Here is a 25,876-nt window from a genome sequence, read left to right as displayed (position 1 = left end):
CAGCAAAATGTAGTTATATTGTCTTGATACACAAAATGTTCCTCTTTGTAGTAATATTTCCAGCCTTTAAATCTATTTTGTATGATATTAATGTAGCAACTCCTGTTGAAAGTCTTCATAGTGTATCCTTATCCAGGCTGTCACTTTCAGTCGATTTGTTTTTATATTCAAAGTAAATATATTGTAATAGTATGTATTAATAGTTCTTTAATTTCTATACTGTCTTTTGACAAATATCTAGTTCATTTCCCTTTAATTATTAATATTGTTGTATTTAAGATTGCTATTTTACTATTTTTAAAGTTTGTCTTATTTGTTTATTTTTCATCTCTTCTTCATTCCCTGCCTTGAGTGTGTGTGTGTGTGTGTGTGTGTGTGTGTGAGAGAGAGAGAGAAATATATAGAGAGAAATATTTCAATATTTCATTTTAATTCCTTTAGTGGCTTTGTAGTTACCTCTTTGCGTTACCGCAGATAAAATACAGGAATCTCAAAACTATATATTTCTACGTATCCCCGCACACCTTCTTTGTGATATTACTGCCTTATAGATTTCATCTATGGGTGTTACAAATCCATTAATATAGTGCTATCATATTTGCTTTACAAAGTCACATATCTTTAAAGAAAATTAAGAGACAATGTGTATGTTAATAATGTCTTTCATGTATCCACATACTTAACATTTCTGGTACTCTTCATTCCACTGGTAAATCAGAGTTATTTGTGCTGCTTTCCTTCAGCTTGTAGAACTTGCCTCAGCAATTTGTTGTTGTTGTCCATGTCTGCTTCTACCAACTTCTCTTGGTTTTTTGTTTATCTGAACATGTTTTTATCTTACCTTTATTTTTGACGATGATTCCACTGGACATCAAATTCTTAATTGATAAGAGTTTTATTTGTTTGTTTGCTTGTTTGGTTTGGTTTTATTCAGCACTTTGAATTTTTTTTTCCTATGTCTTCTAGTTCCCACAGTTTTGAAAAGAAGTCAGCCCTTAATCTTGTCACTGCACCTCTATCTGTGATATGTTTCTTTGTTTCTTAATGCTTTCAGTATTGTTCCTCTGTCTTTTTGGCTTTCAGCGTTTGACTATGGTATGTTTAGAAACAATTTTTTGGTGTTTATACTGCAAGAGGTTTGTTGAGTTCCTTGAATCTATAAAATAATGATTTCCACCAAATTTATTTTATCAAATAGATGCTTTTTCTGTTTTCTCTCTTTTCTTCCCTGAGATTCCCATACACGTAGGTTGGGCCACCTCATATTGTCCATAGGTCTCTGAAGTTTTGTTCATTAATCTTTAATACTTGTTCTCTCTTTTTTGTCACATTAGGTAATTTTTATTAATCCATTGTCAAGTTTATTTATTCTTCTGCTCTTCATAAAGTGCTGTTGCACCCAACTAGCAAATTTTTGTTTCAGTATTGAACTGTTTGTTCCAAGACTTTTTATTGTTTGCTTTCCTCTATTAAGTTTATCTATCCATTCATTACTAGCATATGTTTTCCAATTATTTAAATGTATTTTGTTTTAATTCTCTGAATATATATATCATAGCATCTGTGAAATATTTGCTAAATTCAATAAACAGCTCTAACAATAAGGAAAGAAGTCAATTTCTATTGACTTCTTTTCTTCGCATGTGTCATACTTTCCTGTTTCTTTACATGTCTAGTGATTTTTGGTTTAAAACTAGAAAATGTAAATTACATGTGGTAATAAGTCTGTGGTAATTTTTCTGAGGATTATTGGTTTTTTTTTTTTCTGGATTCATACTGCAAATTCCATCTCCCCCCAATAAGCAGCTGCTCCTATGTATTCATAGGACTTCCTCTGCTCCGTTCATAGGTTGCCACTTGTATGTCTCCCCTGTGCTTGTGAAATTTGGTGGTCAGCCAAGAATTTGAGCAGAGATGAGGCTTCACCTCTCTGTTTTTCTTGCTTGTAGAGATTCTCATTTTCAGTTACTATGCTGGATTTGGGCTCTGCATTGTGACATTTCAAGCCCACTCAACTTCAGCTGTCACTCAGTCTCCTCATAATTGGAGTATACAGACAGTTTTTTAAAAGTAACAAACTCACTCATCTGTTTCCACATAGATGTGTGGATTATCTTTCAAGCATCTAGTTCTCTCCATCCTCTTGTTGCTTTTTGCGGGGTCCCTTGTGGTCTCACCTACAATGGCATATTTAGCAGTCAGCCAGAGTTTGGGAGCTTATTCCTGAATTTGGGCCTTACCCTTTCCGAGGTGCTGGTATTGCCATAATTTCCACTTTCAATTTTCAGCTGTTTTTTCAGCTCTGAACTCTGACTTCTGACAGGAAGACCATGTTTTGTCCAGCCACCATTCCTAAGAGCCATAATCAGGGTTGATAGCCTTCTTATGCTCATGAGCCACAAACTCAAAATTGTTGCCACTTCCATTTGCAATCTTTTGAAATTAAACTCCCTTGGCTTCTACTTGTTTTTGGATGCTTCCCAGTGTCTTTAAAGAGTTGGTTTTTCTATTTTAACCCATTTTTAAAGATTATTATCTTCAGGGGCTCACATGACTGCTTCCCTTCTCTGCCTGCTATGAAGTGGATGTTTGCCCAAAATTTATATGTTGAAATCCCGGTCCCCAATGTGATGGCATTAGAAGCTGGAACTTTTGGAATGTAACTAGGTCTAGCAGTGCCTTTATAAAAAGACAAGAGAGACCCTGCTTTCCCACTTTCTACTCTCCCCCACGAGAGGACACAGCAAGAAGACAACTATCTGTGAACCAGAAAGACAGCCCTCACCAGAACCCAACCGTGCTGGCATCTTGATCTCAGAATTCCAGCCAGAAGAACTGCAAGAAATTAATTTCAGTTATTTAAGCCACCCTGTCTATGATATTCTGTTATGGAAGCCCAAACTGACTAAGGCACTGCCAGTACAAATAGTTGAGAGATTTTTCTGAAATTTTAAATATTTTAAAGTACTTAAAATTTCCTTGAGTTTTTTAGTTTTGTATTTGTTAAAAATTACAAGTATATTGCATTATGCCAGAGGGTCTGCATCTGTTCTACATTTGGAAGGAATGTATTGAGTTATTTGTAGTCTAACATACAGTCTATGTTTGTTAATGGTGCATCATAAGCAGTGAAAAAATAGATGTATTCACAGGTAGAATGGGATAAAGTTTGATATATCTATTAAGTAATTTTATCAATTATGTTTTTAAGAACGACCATGTCACATTTATTTTTTCTCTTTTAGGTCTTTGATAGGCTATTAGAGGTTACTTAAAGTCTCTTGCTGCTATTATGTTTCTATCCACTTTGTTCTTATATTGCTTGCAGTTTACATTTCATGCATATTGATGCTATTGTATATTTTATGCACAGTGGTGGCGCGAACAATATTTTATATTATTTGGTACATAAAAACTCATGACAGTTATAGGTTTATTTTACAATGTATCTTCATTGTAAAATACTTCTCAGTCATGCTTTTCAATGATATATTTATTATTATTATTTTTTGGCCGTTTGACATGATTTTAGTTGTTTAAAACTAATCTGTGTGTTTCTTTTCTGATACAAAACTATCATTAAGTACTAAAGTTTTGCTGCAAGATTTTATAGAAACGTGTGGCAATATGGAAAATATTCTTATGTCCTCATCAGCTACTTAATCATTCTGAATTTTCTCACTTTCAAGACTGAATCAGGCTCAACCCAGACCCAGAGCATAAGGAGTTCAGCATTATTGTACACCGCCTGGGTTCATGCAGGCCCCCTTCTCTTAATTCCACGAACATTCACATTTAAGGCAAGATATTCTTTGCTTAGCCCTTTCTATAAGCTAGGCACAATAAAACATACTGTAATTATATAATATTGAAACTGTCAACAATTATGTGAGGAAAGTATTATCATCAGCAGTTGTACAGATGAGAAAATGAGGACTTGACCATTAATTTGCCCAAGGACACAAGTTCTTTCAAGGCATTTTATGGGTGTTACAGACCAGTTAGACCACGCATTGTAACTAGTAAGGGTGAGAGCTAGAGTCAGCAAACTCTTGACTTCAAACATACTCCTCCACCTACCGTATCTACCCTCCTCCTTCTCATACCACTTCCCAAAAAGAGGCTTGGCTTGCTGCAGGGTTCTAGCAGGAAACCTCCATGTAGGGCTGCTTCCTGCTCAAGCACCAACTCTGGTTCCATCAACTTTGAATGAGATACCATGAAAGCACTCGTGCATGGTGAATAAGCCATTCGCCACACAGAGCAAGGGTCACAAAGACTCACTTGGGACCATTTTCTTTGCAAGAAAGTAGGGCACTGTCATTCATCTGGAGGCTTCTGCATTGTCCTACAGAGCTTTTCTGTGAGTGTCGGGTTACCCGTTTCCAGAGCCCTTCAGTCCATTGCTTATCTGTCTTTCCTGCAACCAGCTCCTGCACAGCAAGGGCCCCACTTTGGTTACTGTGGTAGTGCCAGAGCTCAGCACAGCGTGTCGCCAGGCACTTGGTGCATGTTTGTGGAGTTTTAAACATTGTGTGTCATCAGAATGCATTGTCTGTTCAAGAAAACATCATTGCTCAGATTAGCTGAAAGAAAAGCAAGTATGAATTTTAAAAATCTTGGTATTATAGTTTCTATGCTGTTTTGTAAATTGTAAATCTAAACAATAGCGAATGGCTAAGTGGAGAATGCCTCCCAGGGCTTTTAAACTGATACATACAGATAAAGGTCAATTAGCACAACTTTTAAAATAAAAATGGTGTTGTTGACACTCTTAAACATGAAGATCTCTCCTCTTCAAAGAGTTAAATATACTTTATCGTCTCCAAGGTCATTTCATCTTTGGGCTGAAGTTCTCAATTGATAAAGTTTTATTGACTATTTTAGCCAATTGTGTCTATCACAGATTTATTTTCTCTAATACCTCTCTTAATGAAAGATCACATAGAAAGTACTAAACCTTAAAAACCTTAACAACAAAGGGCAGGCATCAAGTATTTTAAGAACTTAAAATTCCAGCTTCTTTTTCTTTCTGTTTGCTTGTTTGTTTGTTTTTGTTTTGTTTTGTTTTGTTTCGTTTAAGACAGAGTTTCACTCTTGTTGCCCAGGCTGGAGTGCAATGGTGCAACCTTGGCTCACTGCAACCTCTGCCTCCTGGGTTCAAGTGATTCTCCTACCTCAGCCTCCCAAGTAGCTGGGATTACAGGTGCCTGCCACCACGTTAGGCTAAGTTTTTGTATTTTTAGTGAGATGGGATTTCACCATGTTGGCCAGGCTGGTCTTGAACTCCTAACCACACCAGCTTCTTTGTTTTTTAAATCAATATTTTCTTTTAAAATTACTCAGCAATATCACCTGATTGGTTTTAAAACAATTCATCCTTTTCCAATTCATTTCTTCTCATTTTATTCTGATTTTATGACGGCTCGTTTTAATGAACGGGGATACAATTACATCTGTGACATGGATGTGCAGCACCTGCTGTTATAGCATCTGGGGCAAAAAGATCTGCTTGGAGGCATGCACTGCAGCCTTGACAATTGCATCAAGAGGCTTCCACGCTGAGGCTGAAGAAAACCCGAACACATGTTTTATTTCATCAAGCACAGACGCCATGCTGTATGGTACTCCATTTTCCTTGAGAACTTAACAGGGGGAGCTGGGTCAACCTGTATAGTTGTACATCTTTACATTTTGTTTCCCCTTTGTTCCTCATTGACCCTGAGTCCAGTGCTCCAACTACCGCCTGTAGAAGAAAGGAAAAAGGAAAAAACAAGGTCCTTAGATGATGGGGACACCAATAGGAGGAATTCGAGCCGACAGCCCCAAAGGTGCAAGATGAACATTATGCCCCAGGCCCGGAGAGTGAAGAAAGATTCTGTCTGGGGGCAGTGGAGGTATTCTCACAGGACTCAAGGAGCTTTATCCATGATAAAGGTAAAGGGCCTTTACTTTACAGTATTGTTTATAAAAGTTAAAAGAGATAAAGTATCTCTAGCTCCCTGGACATGGTGAACACCCAGGAAGTACTACCAGTGGTTGCCAGAGGTAGTCAGAAGCTCATGGGCCAAGTGGACACGGGCCAAACACAGGAGACTGGGGACAGCTGTTGGTCTATCCTGGAAATATTTTTGGTCTTTCCTATCAAGCAAGAGGCATAAAGGCGCCAAACCAAAAATACTTCTTTGCAGGCCCATATCAGAAAACAAGGGGATCTAGACCATGGTAACAGGCTTTGCTTCACTATCAGAACCCCAGTGGAATCGGCTACTGCTAGGCACCATCCTGCTCAGTGCTGCTTCTTTCAAGTTCAAGACCCCAGAGCCATGTGGTGGGAGATGGAACTGTGCCTAGAGTAGATAGCTATCTTATTTTCATATTTTTTAAAAAATGTAGTGGGTTATATATTTTGTGTATATTGATTTATATTCATGTGTTTTTTTTTTTTTTTTTTTTTTTTTTTGAGACAGAGTCTCACTCTGTCACCCAGGCTGGAGTGTAGTGGTGCAATCCTGGCACACTGCAACCTCCACCTCCTGAGTTCAAGCAATTCTCATGCCTCAGCCACTCTAGTAGCTGAGATTACAAGCGAACACCACCATGCCTAGCTAATTTTTTTTTGTATTTTTAGTAGAGACCCATCTCTACTAAAAGTTTTTCACCATGTTTCCCAGGCTTGTCTCAAACTCCTAGCCTCAAATGATCCACCGGCCTTGGCTTCCCAAAGTGCTGGGATTACAGACATGAGCCACCATACCCGGCCTAAACCTTCATTTTTAATGTTCATCAGTTAAAAGCTTCAACTGAAAACAAAGACAGTTAGTTGCTTTGATAATATCTAGTCTTGGCCAGGCATGGTGGCTTACACCTATAATTGAAGCACTTTGGGAGGCTGAGGCAAGAGAATCACTTGAGCCCAACAGCTTGAGACCAGCCTGGCTAACACAGCAAGACCCCCATCTCTACACAAAAATTTAAAAAATATCCAGTTGTGGTGTCACATGCCTGTAGTCTCAGCTACTCAGGAGATTGAAGTGGGAGGATCTCTTGAGCCCAGGAGTTCGAGTCTGCAGAGAACTATGATCACACCACTGCACTACAGCCTGGGAAACAGAGCAAGTCTCTGTCTCTAAACAAGTAGATAAATAGGTAACAATTTTAGAAAATCTTGTCTCCCTTCCTTTTTACTATATCTACAAGATCTCACTATTATTGTGGGTAGAGGCAATGTACCTGGATTTTTTTTTAAAAAAAACCTACATTTCTCATCATCCTATGCAAATATGGCAGCCCTGTGACTAAGTTCTGGCCAGTGAAATACATTCAAAAGTTGTTTGGTGAGGATTTGGCAAATCTTAAAATTGTGACAAGGAGGTGCATATTTGGGTTGCACACTACCTTTTTGCCCTTTGCTCTTTGTCTTCCTGCTGCCTGAAAGCAGACATGGCTGGAATTCTAGGAACTGTTCTGAAAGTATCAGGATGGGGAGGATCCCTGAGAACAGCAGAGCAGAAAGGTGGAAAGAACCTGGGACCCAGATGATTTTGTGGAACCCCCATCCTGATATAGATAGGAGACAGGGAAATAGTGGGTACAAGAGGGCAGTTCCCCAGCAAAGGCCCCACCCTCAAGTCTGCAAACCCACCGCCCTAAATGGAAACAGGAATTCTTGTTTAAACAACAAAAAGTTGCCTTTTCCAAGACCATCCTGGCCTGCCATACCTGCATCCTGTACCCATAAAAACCCCAAACCCCAGGCTCCATGAGCAGAAGAGCAGCAGAGTGGTGCAGCAGAGAAGGAGCATCACAACATCGAGAGGAGTTTGACTGGGGACAGTCAGAGGAAGGATTGGCCATGGGATGGCCAAATTCCAGGGGAAGATCATCCTCCCACTCCATCCCCTTTCTAGCTCCCCATTCATCCTGCTGAAAGCCACTTCCATCACTTAATAAAATCCCTGTATCCCCCATCCTTCAAGTCCATGTGACCTGATTCTTTCTGGACACTGGACAAGAATCTGGGTGCCAAGAGGGCAGGGTGTAAAAGGCTGTTGCCCTGACTCTCCTCTGAGCTGGTTTAACACTTAGTCGTCCATGGATGGCAACTGCTAAAAGAGCATTAATTGTAACAAACCCCTAGATGCTACCATGGGGCCGAAACCCAAAAGTGCTCACCTGGGTCCTGCACTTGCCTGTCGGCATGCTCCCCTTCATGTAAGGGATTTGAGTGTGCAGCAGCTGAGCAAATGAGCCACACACACCTTGTGGGTTTGCAGTCCCACAAGTCCCACAAAGGGGTCAGGGAACTCTCCCATTTCAGTACCAGGCTTGGTTGGCCACTTCCAGATGGTTTTTACATCAGAGAGATTTAGTCTACTAGAGTGTTCAAGCTCTTGACTCATCTTAAATATGACCATTAGAAAAAAAATAGCCAAAGTTAATATAACTATGTGAAATAGAAAGTTCTCGGCCAGGTGAGGTGGCTCATGCCTGTAATCCCAGCACTTTGAGAGGCTGAGGCAGGCAGATCACGAGGTCAGGAGATTGAGACCATCCTGGCTAACATGGTGAAACCCTGTCTCTACTAAAAATACAAAAAATTAGCCGGGCATGGTGGCAGGCGCCTGTAGTCCCAGCTACTCAGGAGGCTGAGGCAGGAGAATGGCAAGAACCTGGGAGGTGAAGCCTGCAGTGAACCAAGATTGCACCACTGCACTCCAGTCTGGGCGACAGAGCGAGACTCCATCTCAAATAAATAAATAAATAAATAAATAAAAAGAAAGAAAGAAAGAAAGAAAGTTATCATATTCTATAAAGTTGGGGATGGGGAGTGAGGAAGGGGCAATGAAGGCACACCATCAGCTGGTACCAAGCTCTGCCTCACTCACTTGGCAATCCTGGATCAAATGAAAAGAGCCAGGCTGGACCTCCATTCTATCATCATGAGATTCACAGCTTCCTTCAGCAGGTGTTTGTTAAGTATCTCACACATGAAGCACTGTGCTTGGTGTCTGGAGACTCGGTGATGAGCAGCAACATGCAGGTCCTGCTAGCATGTCACTCAGGTTTGGATCCAAACTTGGCAGCAAAGAGGGTAAAGTCATTATTTTATGCGTGGCCTGGAGAGATACTCCATGGGTCCCTGATGAGGAAATGTGAGAAGAAAGAAAAGAGAGATCTCAAGGGGAGTGGGGTGGGGTGGGGGGAATATCCTCCTCATCAACCAGGTAAGCGATAACTTTGAAACTCTGTCCACCCCACCAATTACACATGCGTGTATGCATACACACAAACACATATACACACAGGCATACAGCCTCAGAGGAAGTTCAGCTCTGTGGTGCTGGCAGGGTTTGACCCTTCAGAGCAGTGGGCTTGACTTTGACTAGCAATTTGCATTCAACCAGGGCAAACTAGTTGTTGCTCCTCAGGCGCCTAAACTGATATTTACCTACAAAGCAAATATTATTTACTGATACTTTTTCAACTGAAATTTGATGCCCATAGGTACTTATGCCAAGAGTGGGGCTTACTTACTCTTGTCTTTGAAAAACTCCAGATTTACTTTTTTCAAGGCCATTTATTGGCTTTCTCTTCTAGCCCAGCCTTTTTTTTTTTTTTTTTTTTTTTCAGGGGTTCTGAGAAACTAGGAGAAATCCTTTGCTATTATGGAGAAAATTTGCTGGTGTCTTCATAAGTCAAAGATATTAGACATCCTTCTTCCTGAGAATTCCTACATCATTGTAGTGGTGGATATTTGCTTTTCCTTAAAATTTTGCACCAAATCAATAGTATGAAAAGATGACAGAAGGTTAAAAACACTCATAATTTATATTCCTGCTCTGGAAAATGTCAGAACATCAGGAAAGTTAGACCCAAACAACTCATGTGTCCAACCAGAATAAAAATAGCCAAAGAAATGGCCAATTTTCAGAGGAAATACATCCATTTCCTTTAAGGCCTTGAAGACCCAGGCTCATTTTATGATTTTTAAAAACTCACAAATGCCACTGGGAAAGAGGCTTTAGTCACTTTTTGGTGATTTTCTGAATCAATATGCTGAGGAAGGTGAAATACGCGTGTGAACAAAGCCAGCTAAACCATCTCCTTAACATAAACTAAGTCCTTCCTCATGTTGGTGATATCTGGAGAAAATCGCTGACACTCTCGTCAGCCCAAAAGTAATACAGATCTGGTCACTGTGCATTTCCGCTTAACTATAACTGAGACTGTAGACGCTTAGCGTGTGGGTCTGGGAGAGAAGAAGGTACGAATAGACCAGTTAGCCTAAAAGTGTCTTCTCCCATCTGGTACTCAAGTTTCCATGTTTTGACAGTTACTCCACTTGGTCAAAACCATATGTCTCTCCACCCTCCAAACTCGTTCCACCACACAGTGTTTAAAGGGTTAGATGGAGAGCACATGGCATGGTTAAGCAAGTCTTGGAAGAGGGTTGTGACACGGGCCTGTGTTCTGACTCTACCATCCACTAGCTTTATGACTAGAACTAAAAGTTGATGTCTCTGAATCTTTATTTATAAAACAGAGAGAACTAGGCAAGGTTGTCTGTAAAATTCTTTTATCTATGAAGTACGTCAACTGGTTGATAAGTTACCAGTGATTAAAACATGTCTCTGAATTATGGGACCAGATGGGTCTGCTTTAGAAGCCAAGCTAGGAAAACCGTAGGGAGGAAAGAGCCCCCTAAGGGATGAGGGGGACCATATTTTTCAGGATTGGAACAGAGGCTTCTCACTGCAAGTTGTGACCAGGGAGCCACGTGCCCTGTTGCACCCTCTGTCCTGTGGAAGAAGGGCTCAGGCAAAGTAGCCTCTTTCCTATCAGCCCATGAGAGGCCACACCCTCCATCCATCCCGCATCCTCCATCCATCCCAAACACTCCATCCATCCAGCATCCTCCCTTCATCCAGCAGCCTCCCTCCATCCCACACCCTCCCTCCATCCCTCACTCTCCATCCATCCCTCACCCTCCATCCATCCCACACCCTCCCTCCATCCCTCACCCTCCATCCATCCCTCACCCTCCATCCATCCCACACCATCCATCCATCCCTCACCCTCTATCCATCCTGCAGCCTCCCTCCATCCCTCACTCTTCCACCCTACAGCCTCCCTCCATCTCATACTTTCCATTCATCCCACGCCCTCTATCCATCCCAAACACTCCATCTATCTCGCATCTTCCATCCATCCCCCATCCTCCCTCCATCCTGCAGCCCTCCCTCATCCCTTACCCTTCATACACCCTCCACCCTCCCACCATCCCACAGCCTCCATCCATCCTGCAGTTCCCCTTCATTCCGAAGCCTCCCTCCATCCTCTACCCTCAATCCATCCCACACCCTCCATCAATCCTGCCGCCTCCTTTTGCAAGGGTGCTTGGGCAGGTCAGGGAACAGCCCAGGGCCCTTCTGCAATACCCTAGCTGTGGCCATCGGGAAGCTGGAGGCTTGGGGCAGGCATTTGTAGTTCCAAACAACCATTTTTGGATTTGTGTTGTTGTTTTGCTTTACCTGAATTTGATTTTTGCAGATAAACTGGTGATATTTTTTTTTAGAAGAGAAAGGTGGCCTCAGGAAACTTTTCATCTTGGGGGTTTTGCCCTAAGGCCAATATCACACTCGAAATGGTTGAGAGAGATAGTTTCTACTACAGGAGTTGGCAGCTTCCCCAGAAATGTAAGAAAGTTTCTGAGCACAACAGGAAATCAGACTTGAAAAACAAATTCTGCTGCTGCCTCCCGCCCTGGTGAGCCAGGGGCATGGAGTGAGAGGGAGAGGAACAGTCCAGCAAAATGCTTTTTGCTATGGTCACCAGCCCAGCGGGGTCCCCGGGGTGGAGTGTCTCAGCCCAGTGCACCTTCACCCTGGATATGGGGGCGATGGAGACCCTTCACCCTGGATATGGGGGCGATGGGGAAGACCTGTCCTAGCACTCCTGGGCCTGCACTTGGGGCTTCGCTTCTGCAGAACACAGTCACATTGAGTGACTTCAGTGACACGACAGTGGAACCGTCGCTGGAGCGCAAGGCACTGTAGAGGGACTGCCTGTTTTTCCCAGGTAAAATAGCTCATTTCAAGAGGTGTTAGGGCCTTAAATACTTCCTTATCACTGAAGACAGAAACAGCCCCAGGACTAGACAAGGAATCAGTCACCTCATATGGATGCTCCTCCTGCACAGCCAATGCAAATGCTTCACACTTTCAAACCCTCCCTGCCAGTCCCTTCACGCAGCCAAATTAATTCTCCTGATGATTGCATCACCTCAAAAAGAGGCGATCTCTTATAATCAATTACAGTCACGGTCCTCCAGCATTCAATTCCTGCCAACATCCAGTTTAAACCAGCACTTCAAAATCATTTATTTCCGATTCCTGGGTCTACTAAAATGGTTTCTCAGAATACATTTCTTGCAGAAACATTACCAATGTCAGTGCTAGAAAGGAAGTATTCTGTGCAGGAGCTTCCTCCAAGGGCACCCCTTCCCAGCAAGATCTTCTATGAAATAGGGTAGCAGAAAAGATGTGCACTTTGAGGGGTATTTCCCACTCCAATACTATGCAATTTTCATCTCAACCTTTCTGCACCCTCCCCCACCGACATATACTACCTTGGCTTACCTCCCATCTTGCTCCAGACTGCTCAGTTCTAGAATTCAAATGTATGAGTGAATTTTGTATCATTAATCAAATGGCATCCAGTCAAGCCTCAGCTTACAAATGGCAAAAACAAAATCTGAGAACTTCACATTTTCAGGGGATATCTTTGATCATTTTATTCTGAGTTTCTACCAAAGCATTTGACACTCTCTAAGTGTTCTTAGTATAAGGATTTTAATAAAATTGTTCTCAAGATTTTTGTTTCCCGTTATGATGACGTATTACACCGGTAGCAGAAAAAAACAGATATCGGAGCCAGTCCTTTCTGGGCTCAAGTCCATCCCAGTTCCACCACTTACTGTGTGATCTTGGGCAACTTACTTAACCTTTCTAGGCTTGAAGATTCTCATCTCCCTATTTAAGTGCCTAACACAGTGTCTGGCACAAAATGCAAATCAAAATGGGAAATTTCCTTCTCTTTCCTTATTCATTTCTAGATAAGAAAACAACAGTCCTGAAAGTTAAATATTTTGTCTGATATTATATAATAATCATCATTGTTATTTATTATTATTTTTATAACTAATGTTCTTGAGCACTTTTTCTCCCAGACATTATGGACAGTTCTTATCTATGCATACCAGAAGAAGTATACAGAGGGAACTATCCAAAATTTCAAAATCATTTATAATTAGGTTTCAAAAACATAAGCAAGCAGAAAAACAACAAATAGATAAATTGGATATCATAAAAATTAAAGACCTTCGTGCTTCAAAAGACACCTCCAAAGGGTAAAAAGACAACCCTCACAATGGGAGAAAATTTTTGAAAATCATATATCTGATTGTAATGATTAATACTGAATGTCCACTTGATTGGATTGAAGGATACAAAATATTGATCTTGGGTGTGTCTGTGAGGTTGCCAAAGGAGATTTACATTTGAGTCAGTGGGCTGGGAAAGGCAGACCCACCCTCAATCTGGTTGGGCACCATCTGATCAGCTGCTGGCAAATATAAAGCAGGCAGAAAAACGTAAAGAGGTGAGACTGGCCTAGCCTCCCAGCCTACGTCTTTCTCTCGTGCTGGATGCTTCCTGCCCTCAGACATCGGACTCCAGGTTCTTCAACTCTGGGACTTGGGCTGGCTCTCCTTTTTCCTCAGCTTGCAAATGGCCTATTGTGGGACCTTTGAGTTAATACTTAATAAACTTCCCTTTATATACATATATATATATCCTACTAGTTCTGTTCCTCTAGAGAACCCTGACTAATACACTGATAAAGGACTTGTATCTAGAATATATAAAGAATATTTACAACTCATTAATAAAAAGGCAAACAATCCAATGAAAAATGGGCAAATGATCTGAATAGACATTTGTCCAAAAAAGATATACAAATGATCAATTAACACATGAAAAGATACTCAGTGTGATCATCTCTCAGTGAAATGTAAATCAAAACTACAATGAGATACCAATCAACACCCAACAGGATGGCTGTGATTAAAAAGAAAGATAGCAAAAAGTGTTGGTAAGGATTTAGCTAACTCAGAACCCTTATACACTGCTGGTGGGAGTGTAAAATAGGGTAGCTTCTTTGGAAAACAGTCTGGCATTCCTCAGATTATTTTAGAAAATCCTATGACCCAACAATTTTGCTCCTAGATATATATTCTCCAGTGAATGGAAAACATAACCACACAAAAACTTATGCCTGAATGTTTACAGAGGCACTAATTACAGTAGCCAAAAGGTGGAAACAGCCCAAAAGCCCGTCAGCCAAGAAATGGACAAACAAATGTGGTCTATCTATACGATGGAATAGTATTTGGCCATACAAAGGAATAAAATGCTGAAGCATGTTGGCAATATGGATGAACCTTGAAAACATTATGCTAAGGGAAAGAAGTCAGTCGCAAAAGGCCACATCTTACATGATTTCATTTATGTGAAATGTCCAAAATGGGCAAATCTGTGGAAAGTGGCTCAGTGGTTTCCTGGAGCTGGGAGGATGGGGGAAGATGGTGAGTGACTGCTAATGAATACAGGGGCACCCTTTGGGGGTGATGAAAATGTTCCAAAATTGACTGTGGTGATGGTCTACACTGTGAACACATGACAACCAACGGACTACACACTAAATAAGTGATGTTATGATGTCGTGTGAATTATGTCTCAACAAAACTATTATTTTTAAAAAATAAGCAAGTGGTTTGTGTATGTTGTTGTTACTTTGACAAGCTGGACTCCAGTTTTAAAGCGGTCTGAGGTCCCTGGGCACACCCTTTCTGCATCCTCTCCCACTGAATGTCAGGGAACTGTCCTGGAAGCATCGGTGCTGAAGGGCATTGAGTAATACCTGAGCCAGAGAGTCCACAGCACACCCAAAGAGGCAGCCCACCCCAATCATGGAAGCTTCGCCATGCACCAAGAAGACCCCCCTCTGCACTAGTGCCCTTCTGTCTAGGAAAGACCATTCAGCTACTTCTCCATCTGGTAAACTCTAGCACCTCTTGTAAGGTGTGGTTTGGGGGCCTCCTCCTGATGAGCCTTGCCCAATTCTTCCTGCAGGGAAGCTGCCTTGTCCATTCCCCCACTTTCAGATGGCTCGTACTGCATTGTCACTGGATGAATTACATGTCTGCCCCCCATTAGGCTTTCAGATCTTTAAAAGTAGGAATTGAAACATGCCCATCTGAGTGCCCACATCACCCTGCAAATACCCTATAAACAAAGTATGAGGAAGCAAAGAAGTCTCTGAGAACCCACTGGGTGCCGCACGCAATGATGTCGTGCTCACACGCAATAGTTAAGTCTCACATAAACCTACGGGAGTTAGAATTATGAACACTCTTTGCCAATAAGGAGACTGACATTCAGAGAAGTCAGAACACCTTCTCAGAGTTACAGAATTAATACTTGGTAGGACCCACATTCCAGTCAGGGCCATGTCGTGGTGAAGACCACAGCCTCTCATGCATAATTGAGTGATCTTTCCAGACTACAACTACTCCTCTACTCACCTAAAACTTTCTCCTGTTTTTTCCTTTCTAGCTGGCTTTCGCTCCTGCTTTTGCACCAGAGTCTCTGCATCCTCTGGCAGAGTCTCTGGGACTTGTGTCAGGTCCTGGCTTTTTCTTAAAGGTGGCTTCACCTAGGATGTATGACAAATGCCTTCTTGCTTGTTTGGACCCAATTCATGCCTCTCCAGTGGAGAATGTCTTGACCTTGTGACCCTGCCTGTCTGCCAACCTAGCCTTCTCACAGGCTTTGGACAAACCATTGCTTTTTTAATTTTTACTTTTTGGCAAGATTTCCAAGGTGAAGCATTTCTGAATCTGAGGTGCAAACTCTGCATGAGTTTTTTGGCAGATATTCTGTAAATGTCATCGAGTCAAAATGTCCACTGCAAAATAACTCTCCAGACACTTGGGGAAAATGGTTCCAGCAAAGCAAAAGTGGCGTCACAGAGAGGGACAAGAGCATCTGTTGCCATGGTAACAGCAGCTGAGCTTCCGGCACAGCCTGCAGCCCTGGTAAACGCCAATGTGTTGTCTCACTTCCAATGAAAAAAACAAAACAGCTTCCTAAACCCATCCCACTCCTTCAGGGTGCAGAACTCTGATATGACAAAGAGGCAGGTCAGCAGGGTTTCACTTCTTCATCAGAGTGTTTCACTAGAATCGGAAGTATTAAGCTATGCAACAACTGAGATTTCTTTAATGATATTGGAATTGGAGTTTCTGTAAATTTCCCCTTTCACCCAATGCCAAGAGCTCCCGGGAGGAAGAGAAGCTTGAGCCACACAGTGGCTTATACAGAACACACTTTCATAATGGAACAGAGTGCCCGATTTCCTTTTTGAATGTGTTCGAAAGATACGAAGTGACCCAGAATGATTTACAGTAAATATTATTTTTACACAGATAAGAATAGCACCACAACACCTGCCTTCTCTGACATTCTCAACAGCTGAGACAACTCCCCTCACTGTTGACTGTCAATAGAGTGAAAACAGCAAAAGGGTGCTTCCTAAGGCCACCCCCAAGGTCACCTTGAGTGGGCCTCAGCTTCCAAAGGGCACTCAGATCACTGCATTTGTTAAAAAGTCAAAAAGATGGTTTTTTATTCTAGAAACTCCTGCGGCATTCCTTCTTGGAGATGTGGGAGACCAAACCCAGAGGTGGGCTGGGGTGGTGGGGAGGGAGGGCAATGCATTCCATGAAATGATGTCATAGGGGTTGATGCCCTGTGGCTCTGAATGTTCACAGGCCTTTCTGGGAGAAAAGAGAACCCAGGAATCCATTTATTCTAGATTCCAGCAAACCAGAAAAATATGCAAAAACAAATAGACCCGCCAGAGCCCTGGCCCAGGTGGGGCCTGCAGAGGCTCCCTCCAAAGGCTCTGGGCAGACTCCCTACTATCACCCTCTGCCATGCCTTCTGCTCAGTCATTGCCTTGTCTCCTGGCAACCACAGAAAGCTGCTTCTCCCCAACTGTCCCGTCTGGAGGGGCTGATGCGCCATCAGAACTGCCTTCCAAACACCACCCACTCCGTGCCCCACACCATACTGCATTATCTGGGTAGTATTGTTTGAACTTGTTGAAAACATTACTCTATAAAAGTTTCTTCTCCTTCTGGACAGGAGCACGGTCTTCTCTTTTCATTTCAATCCTAAGCAGTAATGCCATATTCTATCGTCGGTCATTGTTCTGGAGTTGGTTGACTGATTTGGGGCATTTCCTCTACTGATCCCACTGGGTCTTCATCTATATTTTTAAAACGCCACCTCCGTCATCCACACATGCTTTCTGCTAAGCAGCCCTCCCTTCTTCAGCCAGTGTTTGTGGGTTTGTTCCTCCTGCATGTGCTTTTTCATGGAACCCTAGATTTTTAATCAGATGTACTTTTTGTTGTTATTGTTACAGCCATGAAACCTACGCTCTAGGAACCATGTGAACAAGCATTTTAAAACGCACAAGGTTTGTTTCTTGCAGTCAGATATACTCTACGGGATTCTAAGTGTGCGTCTGGTTCCCTGAAGAAAGGACACAGGAGCTTTTCCACTGTGGTCGTGTTGACCTCCCCATCACACAATGTTGTCACCATGGGGGAAGAAGACAGAGGAGAGGGAAGGGGAAAATGCATTTTCATCTCTACCTATCCCCGGCCCAGAATGCATGATGGATGCCGTATCCAATTCTGTCTGTCCTGTTTACTGGAGCGTCGCCCACCCTCTGCTCCTGCCCCTAGGCAAATTCAAACAGCTTCGTTGTTTTACGAGAAAAATGAAAACCACCCAAAGCTGCCCTTTTGCACTCATGTGAAATTGCTGCAGTGACCCAGTGCTGTCTCAGACCAACAAAGCTGAGATGGCTGCCAGCTTCCCAATTAGCTCTGTCTGCCACTGATGCGTCCGATAGTGATGTGGAGACCCGGGTGCGACACCAAGCAGACGTGTCCAGCTGCATAACTGATGAGTGATTCTCAGAGCGAGCCCATCCCTTTATTACAACATAACAATCACAGCAATTAACAATGTGCTGGCTGCCTGGCTGGTGCTTGGAAAAGCTGATGTGCAAAGATACTCTTAGGAAAAGAGGGCTAAAAATCACCAAATTCCAGAACAGCTGTGAATCGCCTGCTCTGATGTGGGAAAACGAGAAGAGATCATGACTGTAGAACTTCCAGGCATGTCTGGCTGTCTTTACGGGCCCAGTGCAGAGCTCTAGGTTCATGTTTCTAACTGCAATGCCAAGTGAGACAATCTTCACCTTTGTGGATGAGGATCTGTGCAGGTAACGACTTTACCTTCCCTAAGACTAATGGGGCATCCAAGACTCTTCCTGTTAGGCCTACAGCTCATGGTCTTGTGCACCAAACTTTCCCATTGGCCCTTCCCGCTTCAGACACATGGAGTGATCTGTGGTTCTGGGACCCCACATCTGGTCTTGTAGAACTCCATGCCTTATGCTTAGTGTCCACACTACCTGGAATGCTTTCTTGTCTTCTGTCTGATGAGTTTCCACTCACCCCTCAAGACCTAGCTTAAGTATCACCCCCTCCAAAAAGTGTTCCTTGACCCCAAGCCCAAGCTGTGCTCTTATCTCTTTCCCCTGTACCCAAACAGGAGTTTGTTCCTTATCACAGTTATAACACTCATCAAACAGAACTACAGCTATTTATTTATGGGTCTGATTCCCTACACTGAACTGCAAGCCCCATGGAGAGTTTTATCTTGTTCCTCTTTGTACCATCTGTGCTGGCATATAGATGTGTGTTGAATTAATGGATGATTGGACCAATATGATGTGTTGAGTTTAATAGTATTTAGGGTTTAATATTATCACCTTATGAGCTCAGTGTATAAGGAAGGGGTACCTTCTTTTGACCCCTAAGTTCTCTGATGGTTGAACAGAAAACACATAGCTCTTAGTTTGTTCAAAGATACCATGGCAGCCCACCCAGGCTCCATGGGCTTGCCTGATAGAATGTTGATGACTCGCCACTCTGCAGAACATAATATTTTCAGCAGAAGAATCCCAATTACTTAACACATCAAACTTGGCATCTGCTCTCTTCAAAGCATATGGAAAGAAGGCTTTAATACTTGACACACATTATAAAACTACAAAGAGAAGAGCCAACCCATTCAACATCATAATGCGTGTTGGTCGCTGACACTTCTGCTGGCGTATAGAGATAACAGAAGTGTGCAGAATACTCTACTTGTAAATCCCCTCCCACCCAAAGATCAATGCCAGTAGGAGTTTATATTACAAGTGCGCAAGGGAGAACACACTACACCTTCTCTGAAAGGTAAATGAGGCTGCCCAGCAGCCTCTGGAATTCACAGGGAAGATCACCCTCTCATCCAAAGAGATCATTTGTGTCCTAATGCCAAATTCTAGCCACTTCTGAGTCTGGGACAATGGGCACAGTTGTGCCAGCTTGCTTGTCTTTGGGTTCCTGAAAATGATTAGAGGCTGCTCCATAACCAATCTACATAACTATGGAGTGGGGACAGTCGGACTTCGTGAGTTCTCAGGGAGAGGTCATTAGACACAAGCTCCATGTAAGACGCACAGTGTCCTGGTCCTATGACTAAGCTGAGAGAAAAGCAGGGCAGTTAACACCTCAGGGTTCAGTTTCCCCACAAATAAAATGAATAGAGCTGAACAGTAGCTTTTGCAAGGTCACTACCAGCTCTAGTCCTTATTGACTTTGTACCCCACACCCATGTCTGGTCCAATGTGAAATACAAGTGGCCTAGGTCCCACTAGGAGAAACTTTGGCATGCAATGGAAATATCTACCACTGAAGCTCACATGTGACCTTTTCAACCAGCACCCCGGTTTTCCTGACCCCCTTCCCTGCTTAGTTTTCTCTGTAGCACTTACCGCCACCAAATGCACCTTGTGTTTTCTCAAGTATGTTATTTGTTTGCTTACACTATAATGCAGGGCTAATGGCCACAGAGATTGTTCTCTGCACCTAGACTCTTTCCTGATACATAGTAGGTTATTAATAAATATTTATTGAGTTAACTAATTGAATTGCCCTCTGCTTTGAAAACCTTCTGTGTTAAGAGCAAATGATCAGGAAAAAAAATATCTTTTTTATCCTAAATAATATCTGTTATTGGGAACAAAGTTTCAGAGGTTAACCTATGAAGTGAATGATACTATAAGGCAGCTATTTACTAAACAGTCTGGAAAAATCTGGAAACATACATACAAAAGAGAAAAAAAAGTATGGAGTAAGTAATATGTAATTGGGCTATTACAAATAATTGAAAAATGAGTCATTTTATGCTTTGGTCCATTTGTAGAAGAGTCAATGGATGGAATGATTTTAACCTTTCATAGCACACCCGAATCTCTATTTCCTGGGGTTTTCACTCTTCCTGGGGCTTTGTCAACCTGCCTCTCAGGCAGGTTGTCAATCTGTGCCTCTCAGGTTTGAACAGATGAGAGAAGGACAGAAAGTAGATAAAGTTAAATTCTTGACTTTCCTGAGACCTAAGCAATGAGTCTGTAAGTTCACAGCATAATTACTTTAAGGTTTTCTAACATGATATGCGCCCCCGCTCTGGGAACCAAAAATCTTTGGAAGATGCAGCCATGACCTCCTGCTAATAGCATAATATAAAGTATGAGTTTAAGCCCCAGGCTTCCCCTGTCTCAGACCTTGGCTCTCAAATGTCTTAGCAGGACCCCTGAAGCATGGGATCCGAGCCCTAAAGGCAGTGGTGATTTAACAGGAGCAGGGTTTCTGCTTAAACTCACTGGGTCTCAACATTCCTTAGAGTTCACAGTATGAGAAACTGATAATGGGAAAACAAGAAATCAACAAATTATTATTTAGCCCAAAAATGTAGAGTGTGTTTATCACAATAAAGTGGAAGACACTTAGAAGAGATGAAAAATCATCCTTTTAGAATGCTAACCACATGATTTGAAAAGAATAGCTAGGTTTTAGACTGCTTTGAGTTTTTAGTGGGAACTCACAAGTTTGGTCAGGGACACCAGGGCAAACACCTCTTCTCTGAAAAGTGGCCCGGCATCCCAAGTACATAAACAACAGAAAGAGCTTAGCTTCCTTAAGCTGCTCAAAGCAAACTGGGGATACTCAATTGCTCTGGAAGAATGACTGTCAACTTCAAGGGGATTTAAACAAATAATTCCCAAGAGTCTGAGCACTTTGAATCTGATGCGTGGCTTGCCAGATGGTTTCCATGTGTAGGGGACGTTCAGAGCCCCCACATTTAGGGTTTTTGATGTTCTAGGAATTCCTTCTAACTCACATTTCAGACTTTGCTCTGGGTTTCTATATGAACTCTAAAACTATAGCATCCTCCAGGGTGGGATAAAAGTTTAATTTTTGTTCATTCATTCATTCCCTCCAACAGCTGGGTAACCATCTATGCTCCTTTCCCTAAGCCAAACAGTGAGTTGAGCCATTCAGTCTGTGAAAAAAAAATAAATCTTGGGATGCCAAACTCACTAAGCCAAAGGTAAAAGTCAAGCTGGGAACTTGCAAACCTATCTCCCATTTTGCCTCCTAAATAAGATGGCTATGCAGATGAAAAGCTATATACCTCCCTCACATTTCACCCACAAGGAAATTCCTTGTGGGCCCCAAGATCTTTACCCTAAAGCAGTTCCATTGAAGTTCACCATGATGATGTAAATCGATAGCTTACCTTCACAGGCGTGGGACAAAGGACAGGACTCAAAGTCAACCCTCTGCTCACCTGAGACAAATACGTATCTGATTGCTTCCTCTGCCCTATTGTCTGTGTTATCTTATATAAAGATGCAGATTCACCAAGCCAGATGAAGGCATAAATGGCTATTTCCCTACCTTCCCTCATATGAAAATTGTGTGTTTCCCCAATATCCTGCCTTTTCCACTTTAAATATTGAAGCCCTCAAGATTATCTCTGGAGAAAAACACAGATCTGTCTCCTGGGCACACATCCTTGACTTTGCCAAATAAACCTCCTAAAATGATTGAAACTTGCCTTGGTCATTTTCTTTGATTTACAGGTGTCCTCCAGGCTAAAAATAGATTAGAAATACAGATGGCTATGGTTAGAATGTGTCCCCCAAAGTTCATGAGTTGGGAATTCATGAATTGAATGCCACAGCATTGAGAGGTAGACCTTTGAGAAGTGATTAGGTCATGAGGGCTCTGCACTAATGACTAGATTAATGCCATGATTGCAACAGTGGGTGAGTATTCTTGGGAGTGGATCCTGACAAAAGGATAAGTCTAGCCCACTTCTGTTTGGTCTCTTACATACCCTCTCACTGTTCTGCCTTCTGCCATGGAATGAAACAGCACAGAGGCCCTCACCAGATGCTGGTGCCACGCTCTTGGACTTCCCAGCCTCCAGAACTGTGAGTCAAATAAATTTTTCTGTTTATTATAAATTACCCAGTCTGTGCTATTCTGTAATAGCAACAAAAAATGACCTAAGTCATTGTTCAATTGTGTTCATAAAGCATCTGTGGTGTCCCAGATACACACAAGCCCCAGCAGGACCAACTCATGTTAGAAGAGGTTTTTCCTGGTTTGCCCACTCTGGGTGCCAGAATTTTGACTTTAATGGTCTTTGAGAATCCCTTATGTAAAAATATAAAAATACTTTATAGGATTTAAAGATTCCACAATGATGACAAAAGGATTTGTAGCCAGTGACTAGACTGTAGGCAGTTTTTAATGAGAAGTGTGTGTGTTTTATTCAGTGTACCTATATGCAAGGTGGCTTGAAGTGTGTGTGGTAGTTCTGAGGTTGAATTTTCAGTTTCTTCTCACTGAGGAGCTGGAGATACCTGACTCAGAGACTGAGGACACAGTTCTGGGTGAGTTTTCTTCTTTGTGTTTCATGCATGCATCTTAGCCTTTGCTTACACATTGTCCAGATGAGTCTTGAGGCACTATGACTTGATTTATTGCTTCATGTAATAAACCTTGCTTCTTCTCCATGTACTCTCTAGCATAAACTTTATCTTGGATCTTATGCCATGTTCAGAGTTCCATGGGCTATGGTGATGGTAGAGATATTTTGAAATATCCTTGGAAATCTATATGAAGTCTTAGTAAAAAACGAACCCTCTTGTATGCTGTTGCTCAGTACATGTCACTTTCTGTCTAACACCATTAAACTCACCCCCTACCTGCCAAGAGCAGCAGTTAATGAACATTCCTACCTCATTACCCCTGTGCCCTCAGTGCAATGGGCTCATAAAGCCTGTCAGGAGTTACTCTAGCTTATAAGAAATGAAGATCAAGGGAAGAGCACCAGAGCATAGCCAGTATCTCTCTTAGAGGCCCTGGCATCTTCTGTTTTCGGGTGCATGACATCAAATCCTTCTCAGCCAGCTACCCAAGGACCAAACTCCAGAAAGCCTCTCTCCAGTTCCTTTTAAATTGTTGTAATTGGTAACTTGTTTAGCATGCATGTGTGTTTCAATTGAGTGTAAAGGGATTGGAAAGAAAGCAGTAGAAATGCCTGTGTCCTGAGTGTCATACTTCAAACATATTAAATGCAAGTTCCACTTACACACCAAAGTGAGGTTGAGTGAGTGTGTTGTGAGCTGAGTTGTATCACAAGAGGCAGCTTAGAGTAGCTGTTAAAAGCCTGGACCCTTTAGATAGGCAGCTACAGTCGGACTGTAAGCTGTATAGCTTGGAAGCTGCACATGTTGAGCAGACTGCTTAACCTCGATTTTCCCAACTATAGTATCAAAAGGAGATGATGCATGGGAAGCACTTAGCTTAGAGAAGTGGATTTAGGTAGCACTTAGTAAATCTAAGCTCTTTATGATGTACTTAGGGCTAAAAACCATATGGACTATCATCCAGAGAAATGTGCCATGTGATGTCCCAGGCAAACTCCTCAGACTCTTCAGGGGTTATAACATCTTTGTGCTTCCTGACTCTGCCAGTCCAGTTTCTACATGCACATCTCCTGAAGTCCTGCCCAGTTCTCCCCACTCCTCCATGAAGCTTTCTCTAACCTCCTGAGTGGTGAACTCACAACCCAGCAAACCGGATGCCCCTGGACAGCCATTGATAACTTCAGACCATTCTCAGAATCCTGCCAATTTCATGCAGCAGTAGTCCCAGGGTATTTATGAAACCTCTTTAGTCTGTTGCAAGTCAGGTTTTGATAAGCAAGAGCCAATAATACCTGGATCTCGAAGAGAGGCTAATATCCAATGTTGCCCTTATCATTAATTAAGCCAACACATCAGAGAGGTAATAAATACAAACGGCAGCATGACAGGCCAGCACTGGGCATCTGGATCTCGGCAGTGTTGGTGTTGTTATCCTCATCATGGTGTGGGATGCATAGCTGATTGGCAGCCTTATATCTCTGTGACTATCTCCCACACCTCTCCAATGGTCTCAAGTCACTGTGGAGTCTCTCCAAATATTGTGGGAATTTATAGCCCAGAACAATCAGTTGTGTTATTCTCTCAAATAGAAAATTCTTAGCATCATTTCAAAGGAAAAGTATGACCTCTGCTGGAAGAATCATGGGACTGATCATTGCCAGAAAGGAAGGAGGGAAAATGAGGGAGGAAGGAGGAAAGCCCTTGATGGCAACTCAGAGCTCTCTCATCTGTGAAATGCCAGGCTGGTAGAACCTATCTGATTGACTGCCTAGTTTCATTGCCTTTGATTTTTCTTTCCCGATGCCCCCTGGCATGACTCACAAGGGTGAAACCAGCCTTCTATCACCCCCAGGAAACACAGCTACTATAATCTAATCTTAACCATCCTCTACTTACAATTTGAATGACTTTTTTCAAACAAGGTTTTGGAGAAAAATACTCTATTACTGTATTTTTATATTCATTTTGGGCTTGTTTTATAGCCTTATTTTGACAGAGGAAGTGGGCATAGAAGAAACGGAAAAATTGTCATGACGACCATTTAAAAAATCACAATTTGGGCTGGGCGCGGTGGCTCACACCTCATACCTGTAATCCCAGCACTCTGGGAGGCTGAGGTGGGCGGATCTCCTGTGGTCAGGTGTTCGAGACCAGCCTGGCCACCCTGGTGAAACCCCGTCTCTACTAAAAATACAAAAATTAGACCGGTGTGGTGATGGGCACCTGTAATCCCAGCTACTCAAAAGGCTGAGGCAGGAAAATTGCTTGAATCCGGGAGGCAGAGGTTGCAGTGAGCCAGGATTGTGCCACTGTGTACCAGGCTTGGCAACAAAGAGCGAAACTCTGTCAAAACAAAACAAAACAAAACAAACAAAAAACAAACAAACAAACAAACAATTTGAATAGAGACTGGTATTTAATTGTGGAAGCTACTTTATCATAAATCTCCTTATTGGAAGATGTTATTAGCAAATATTTAATTGTTAAGATGAAGGAAGGGACAGCAACTGAAAGATTAAATGCTTCCAAAAATTTCTGAACAGGTATAAACTGAAAAGGTTGAACCTATACTGTTGAAAACATAATTTCTCCCCTAGTGGAATTTCTCAAGAGTTGGAGAGAATGGTTTGAAAATGAGAAGGTATTTACCATGAAACCTGTCTCCTCTTAAATTTCAGGAAATTTGCTCCTGTGACTCCTCTTAACAGATCTTCACCTTTACTCCTCCTATTCCAGATACTCAGGTGCGAGAAATGCTGGTCATTTCCTCCTCAGTTTCTCCTCCGTCCTACAGACTTTGGGAGAATCTGCTTCTTTCAGTCCTGGGTGCTCAGGTTATAGC

The sequence above is a fragment of the Macaca nemestrina genome, chromosome 9, assembly GCF_043159975.1.
Source record: "Macaca nemestrina isolate mMacNem1 chromosome 9, mMacNem.hap1, whole genome shotgun sequence".
NCBI classification, from domain to species: domain Eukaryota; kingdom Metazoa; phylum Chordata; class Mammalia; order Primates; family Cercopithecidae; genus Macaca; species Macaca nemestrina.
Note: the sequence above shows the minus strand (reverse complement) of the source record.